Consider the following 7,905-nt stretch of genomic DNA (forward strand, 5'->3'; position numbering starts at 1 on the left):
TACTCTACCATGTTTAAGAATATAATTTTGTTGTTACATTCAATCCTCTATGGTCAATTCATTAATGTGGGTAAAATCATCTCTACTGAACAATTTATATGTGCCCAAAAGAAAATTGGGTATTTATATTTTCCCTCCCTAATCACTACACTGAGCAAATAATAACAAGTGGTTTCCATTATCTTTGATCAGATTTTTTTTAGAATAGAAGTGCTATTACACCAACCTCTATCAAGAGAAAAATGTTGTGAGAAGGGATGGAGCCTGAACCGAAAGACGAAGGAACAAAATATGCCACTATTGCTGATGATATTGCACCCACTGTTGCACCTCAAGTAAGCTCAGCTCTACAAGTGTTGTAAAGTATTTTGGCTTCAATTCCACTAAAGCAAGACGAAATACTCTTAATACTGAGTTGTACTTTATAAAACCAATCTCAAATAGACCATGCACAAGTTCAATATTGGGAGTATGCGCAACATCATGATAGAGTAATTCGAAAGGTGTGTATGAAGAAATTTTGCAAAGTCGTGGTCATGTTTCTAAGTGAAATTTTGGAGGATCTTGCTCCACCAGAAGTATCGGATGCTGAAAATAGTTCTAAAAGAACTAACAAAGAGGACACTAAAAATGAGGGGGATGATGTTACCCAGGATGCTGAACCAGATAATAAAGATACTAAGTAGGAAGTTATTGTCGATGAGGAAAAAGGGAGGCTAATTCTAAGGCATCTACTTATGAAAATGTTATACACTCTAAGGAGGTCGATATTATGGTAATCGAGGAGGAGAAGTTTAGCCACCATGAGGAGAAACAAATTTATGAGAAAGATGCGAGTTTGAAAAAAGAAGCTGCTCGATAGCTACTTGATTTGAACGATGATAAAATTACTTGTGATGTTGTAGCTGAAGAGGAGTAGGGTCGTCAAGATGAAGAAATTATTCGTAATATTGTCGAGGATGTTCTGAAGGGAAATATGACTTATGTGCCTGGGGAAGTTGTTGTTATGCAAGTTGGCGATGCGTAGAGACAACCAAATGAAACCGATGGAAAGGATACTGATGTAGTATCTACAACTCCAGTCCCTGCTATTGCTATAGTAAAAGACACAATAACGTCAACTGAGACTAAGTACAAACTTTTTATAAAGACCAAAGTTTTAGTCAAGAAAATTTGCTTGAATCTAGTAACCCCATAGAAGTTAAACTAGGGGAGTATTGTGTCCCCCTCCCATGTTCATTTACTTTATTTTAATTGTTTGCATGTATTGAGGATAATGCAACCCTTGGGTTTGGAGGTGTGTTGTTTTCATAGTGTGTTATTTAGGGTAGAAAATTTCTTTAGTAGTGCATTTTATGTTATGTGATGTTTTACATTGTTGAGCATTTGTTAGCATTCTACTAACACTACAAGAAAATATACCTTTAATGAAACACGAACGATGACACACACTAATTTATGACTTGTAAAAAATGTGTGTCCTAAAAAATGTCATGTTTATTAAAATCTGAACGATTTATGACTTACAATAATGTGTGTCATATTTAATAGTCATAATCCAAAAAAATTAGCAAACACACGGAGTACAATTTTCATTGTGTGTCATCTCTAAAAGTCGTCTTTTAATTTATTTGAGTTTCTTCAACCCTTTTTGTATTATCGAGCCCACTTGAAGGCTGAAACCCTCTCAAACCGACACCATGGGTTCAATACACATGTTGATGATAACGGAGAATGGTTCAACACAATCCCATGCCGCTGTAGAGCTAGTTGGTGATGACCAGAAGCCTATTGCCTCCTCTAACGAGCGCCAGAGCCTGAGGCAACAAAAAAGAGGAGGTCGAGTATACTCTCTTTAGAGGCGGGTACTCGCGTGATGTGTCGCTGGAGGGACGACAAATATCATCCTATCGAAGTCATTGAACGCCATAAGATACATTTTTCTGAGCCTAATGATTATGAATATTACATTCATTACACCGAGTGTAAGATTTCTATTCTCCCTAGGGTTTCTAATTAAATTTAATTACTTTAGGTCTTTATTATTGCATTGAAAATTTTAGAATTATTTATGTTGGGAACTTTGGAAATTGTTATGTTTTTTTTTTGTTACGGCGATGATAATTAATAGGAGGCTAGATGAATGGGTGAAGCTTGAACAACTTGATCTTGATTCCGTGGAAACAATTGTTGATGTTAAGGTTGAAGACAAGGTAAAGTTTCTTTTAAAATGTCGAGCATTACATTTTAGTTACTTCTTTATTTGTGTTCTGAGGGTGTATTTATGTGAAGATTTTGCTCATGGGGTTCTTAGGTTACAAGCTTAAAAATGACTCGTCACCAAAAATGTAAGATTGATGAGACACACGTTGAGGTTGTAAGTAAATGCACACCTTTTGCTCGGTGATGTGTAAAGATCAGAGGCTACTTTGAAATTTCTACTTGTTGCTTTTGTAAAATTCTGTTATATGTAATTGTATGTTGCTTTCTTTTCTGCAGGGTCATGAAGAACTAGACGTTGCTACCTTGCGTGAGGATGAGGAATTCACAAAGGTGAAAAATATTTTGACCACAGAACTTGGAAGATATGAAATTGAGACATGGTACTTTTCCCCCTTTCCACCAGAATATAATGATTCATTAAAGTTGTACTTTTTTGAGTTTTGCCTCAACTTCATGAAATGAAAAGAGCAACTTCAAAGGCATATGGTGAGCTTTGCTTCAATGTAGTAATAAAAATTTCCACTTATAATACTTAGGGTTGCATTAGTTTATAGTAACTTAATTATTTACTATGTTCTAGTTTCTTTATAGTAACCTTGAATATTGTAATGTGATTTTACTTTTTTAATCATGAATATAAGTTTTGTTTACCACATATTTTTGTTCTGTATGTTTTGGCTGAAAGTAACTGAGTGTCAAATGATTTGATAGGTGATGCGTGACATTTCTTCTCTCTCCATGTATACTGTGGATTGAAGTCAATGATCTTGTCTTGGCAAGTGATACTTCTCATCTTGTTGCTGCTTTGCTTAATTTGTGCAGAAGACAAGAATTATCCTTCTATCGATCCTCTAATACTATACAAATTATGTAGGTTTAGATCTGTGAGTCGAGGTTTTCCTCGTTTTCTTTCCTTTTTGTCTTAATTGGTTAAGATAGAAACAATTATAAGATGTGTAGTTTGCTTGCTAAACTGCAAGTATCTAGTTTTTATGTATGATTGATTATCAATATATATTTTTCTTTAAGTACCTGGATATCACAAAAACTTAGTTAATGGTGCTGGTGTTATTCTTCATTTGTTTCTCAAATGGTTAAGAACAGAGCTTGTGTTTTAAGATCAGTATATGGCAAGAATAATCTTTATTCTCCATGTCTTCAATTAATATCTTAAATTGCATTCCCTGTAGTGTAATCTCCTATCTTATGACTTGATAAGATGGAATGTTGTACAGATGTAGGATATTGCTGCCTTGAAAAAAAAAAAGCTTTTGGAAATTCTTGGTGATATATATGTGTGTGTGTGTATTGTCTTTGATTTTACCCCTTTCTAATTGTTGCAGGTTACAAATGGGGCAGGCAGAATCAATATTAACTCTCTGTTTAATTTTTACTCCGTAGAGGAAGTGTGATTTGAAGCACCCCCCGGGGACAAAATATATCGAAGTAGTACATTGTCAATATTTGAGGTATATTCTTGAAAAGCTTTTACTGCTTCTACTTTCTGTTCCAAATCTCAAAAATGAAAAAGAAAAGTCTTTCCTCATTCTAGTTAAGTAAAATCTATATGATTATGGTTTTCTTTGAACCCACATTATTGTTTTTTCTTTTTGTAAATATAATTTTCACTGCTTTTTGTTTTTACATAAAATCAAATAATCATACAATTTTCTTGAAAGATATTTTGAAAAAAAGGTGGTGTATGCTGTTTTTAACTTCCAATACGAGCATATAAATGTTTTTCACCATTTTTCTTTTCTTTTTCCTATCCTTTTATTGTGTTTTCCTGCTTAAACATGTCTTGTTATAGAATGCGTCAGATCTTTGTTGACATTGGTATTCCTTTGTTCAAATATTTTGAGACAGGTTGATGGCAAAAAATCAAGGTTTATGGTTAGCAAAGTTGTTACTTGACCACAAGACCCTTTATTATGATGTTGACCTATTTTTATTCTATGTTTTGTGTGAATGTGATGATCAAGGTTGCCATATGGTTGGATACTTCTCCAATGTAGCTTCCATGTTTTTGTTGCATATGATTTGATGCGGCCTGGAGTTAAAATAAACCTTATAAGTCTGTGGTTGTTTTAATATTTTTTTGTTGTGATCTACTAACTATAATAGCATCATAGAGGTGATTTGATTTATAGAACTTATTGTCTATCCGTGAATTATAGCATCATTACCGATAGTGTGTTGGTTAAAAACTCTGTAGTTCTAATATTTAGCTTTGCTTAAGATGTTGTGGATCTTTCTTATTTCTTAAATATATATATATATATGTATTTCATTGATCACAATATTTAGACTGCGTTACCCTAACACAAACAAATATATTAGCATTTTGCATCTAATCATGGAGGAAAAGCATTAAGAGGAATCCTATAATTTTCTATGTATCCTCACCTTTCCTCCATATCAAAGGAAAGGTTATGGCAAATTTTTGATTGCATTTTGTAAGATCTATGCTTGCTATTTTCTTTTATGATTTTTCCCTTGTGATATGTCCTTTGGAATTTCATCCTATCGGTTATTAAATAGACCTTTATTGCTTATTTGTCTTTGTTTTGGACCACAACATATGAACTCTCAAAGAAAGAAGGTAAAGTTGGCACACCTGAAAGACCACTTTCCGACCTAGGTCTGTTGAGCCACAGAGGGTATTGGACAAGAGTTCTTTTAGACATCTTGAAGAAACATAAAGGAAATATTTCCATCTAGGTATCACTACTGAAGACATATATCAAGTCTAGTGGGATGTGATTTATGCAATTTCTTCTACTTTATCCACTGTGAAAACTTTAATTCCATAATGAAGTTAAAAATATTGTCATACATCTCCTCTTTTTTTCTTTTTTCTAATTTTTAAAATTTATTTTAATATATCCTAGAAGGGTATGCCTAGTAAACCTACTAGTGGATTTTAAAAATTTGGTTTGCAGTGGATGTGTTGCTGATATGAGTGGTTGAGTAGACTAAAGCCTACACGGTAAATATTCTTGAGTTCAACTCAACTAGACCCAACTATCAGAAAATTAAGTTGCAAGTTTGATTAGGAAAACCTCATCTCCTATTCAATAATATATGAAAAGCGAAATTTAGAGATATTGGATTTGAAAATTAAAACATGCTAAGACTACTTAAACCACTTCAATTTGTCCTGTGGACATTAAATTGAATCTGGGTATGTTTTCAGTCAAGCTTGTGTAGATTGTAAAGTGTGCACGATTGCTTTCAATTCAAAATGATTGTTGATCAGAGAATAGATGGGCTTACCTAGAAAATATAGACAATCATCCTTGACAACACTAGTGATTTTAGATCATCTTCCCATGTAGAAAATATAAAAAAAGTATAAACATGATGCTAAAAACATGCATGAATTGATTGGTTTGATGATGCTTCTGTTTTGTGTGATAAATTATTATTCTTGTTTAGCTGAGTGTTTATATCTACAATAAATTCTTGGTAAATTTTGGTTCAATATTGGTCACTGAATTATCGACTATTTCCTGCATGAACCTATTCGCTGCATGAACCTAGTGATATGACGGCCATAAAGGCCGAGGATATATCTACTACTCTTCAAAGTCTAGAACTGATACAATACAAGAAGGGGCAGCATGTTATATGTGCCAATCCTAAGGGTTTGGATCGTCATCTAAAAGTTGCAGCAGTGATCGTCATCTATGTTAGAAACCGTGTTTTGAAAGTGGTTGCACGTATGGTTGATAAACAACTTAAATATGTGGAGTCCGTGAAAGTGCAATGTGAGGATGATATGTTTGGGTATGAGAGTTTAACGTACATAACTTGGGAAGATTTTGAAGTGGTTTTTACTGTGGATGAGATGATTGGTTCTGCGATTACTTATTATATGATGTAAGTGCTTAATTTTAATTTTAGTAAAACATAATATATTTAATCATTTTAGTTTTTATATGTTAATATATAAGTACTTGTTTGAGGATAGCAAGAATGGGCCAAAAAGAGATCATGGAATTTTCTTTGTGAGCTCGTCTGCAATCTCGCCATTAGGACGTAAGGCAAAATTCAAAAATAGCAATGATGCAAGTAGAAGCGTTGCAGATCAATTGTCTCTAAGAAAGGACAATGACATCTTCCTAGTGCCATATAATCCCGAGTTTGCCTTTTTCATTTGATTTTTCATTTGATTATCAATATATTTTAGTAACTGTTTGTAGTGTCCTCGTCAGTTGGGAGGTACCTAGTGTGGATATTATGTTTGTAAGTTCATGAAAGAGATAGTCGAGAATGGACTTGAAGTGCTGGTCAACAAGAATGTAAGCAAACTTTTCTAATACACATCTTTCATACCATATATACACATTAGTCATACAACTATCATATGGACTTGAAGTAGGATGCTATTCTAAACAAATTAATGTAAGTACTTGTTAGCAAGACTGAAAACTGTGAATTCATGCGGTGATAATGTATATAATTTATATGGGAAGTTTTACTAATTAAATGTGTAAAATTTATTTTTATATATGCTTCAAAGAATGCATATGTAAAATTGGTCATTTTAGTACTCTTTGATAGTTATATACTTCACTTTAAATAAGTATAAATTATATACTTATTTCATATTTTTTACTTAGGTTGGCGACGGGAAGGAAGAATACACGGATGATGACATTGATGATATTCGCAAAGAATGGGTATCTTATGTGGAAAACTTTATTATGACATGATATTTTGTATCGACATATGATTACAATATTTTTTATAACTTAATGTTAATATATTGTATGAAAATGGATTGCTTATATATAATATGATATATATCTATTTAGTATTATGAGGCATTAATTGTGATTTAGTTTGATTATTTGTCAATCTACAATATATATATATAATTTACGACATAAAATCACGACACACGAATGTGTGTCATTTTTTTTAATGATGTGTGCTTCAATGACACGCAGCGTAAGTCGTAAATGTAAGTCATAAATGCGTGTCATAAATTTATGACACACAAATGTGTGTCATCTTCATTTATGACGAGGGCTTCAATGACGCGCAATGTGCATCATAAATACGTGTCATAAATGCGTGTCATAAATGCGCGTCATAGATGTATGACACATAATTGCTTGTCATATGAGATTTATGACAGCGACTTTAATGACATGCATTTGTGTGTCATTTGCACCCATAGATGACTTGCAATGTGCGTCATTAAAGGTGTTTTTTCTAGTAGTGTAAAGCATTAAAAATTTCATGGGTAATGTGCATGTTTAATGTAATTTATTCAAAGAAGTTTTTCGTAAAATTTTAATGATGACATATGATGAAAAAGTTAGAATAGTGAAATGCTATAGGAATGTTTTACAGAATTTTTACAATTAGGATCCATAAAAACCCCTTGACACAATAGGTGTATGTTCTCAATACTAAGAGACATTAGAAATTTTTGAACTTTAAATCTAACATATTTATTAGATGCTATAGCAATATGATTTCATGTAAAACTTTAAGAGAATTGCTAGAGGTGCCAAACTGGCTCTAGCCTAATAAATTGATCATGAAAACTTTTAGCTCAAGGATACTTCGATGCAAAGGAAAATCTAGTACGCTTAGTGAATACTAAGTAGGAAAGATAGTCTCGAATAACAAGAGTGAATGAAAGTATTCACATGATGACTTTACCTA

General features: G+C 32.8%; 1 pseudogene; it reads left to right on the top strand.

The window, feature by feature from the left end:
• Positions 1 to 1,700: 1,700 nt before the first annotated feature.
• On the top strand, positions 1,701 to 6,109 carry LOC120130194 (annotated as a pseudogene).
• The last annotated feature ends 1,796 nt before the right edge of the window (positions 6,110 to 7,905 follow it).

This window comes from Hibiscus syriacus, unplaced genomic scaffold, assembly GCF_006381635.1.
Source record: "Hibiscus syriacus cultivar Baekdansim isolate YM2019G1 unplaced genomic scaffold, ASM638163v2 tig00110528_pilon, whole genome shotgun sequence".
Classification (NCBI taxonomy): Eukaryota; Viridiplantae; Streptophyta; class Magnoliopsida; order Malvales; family Malvaceae; genus Hibiscus; species Hibiscus syriacus.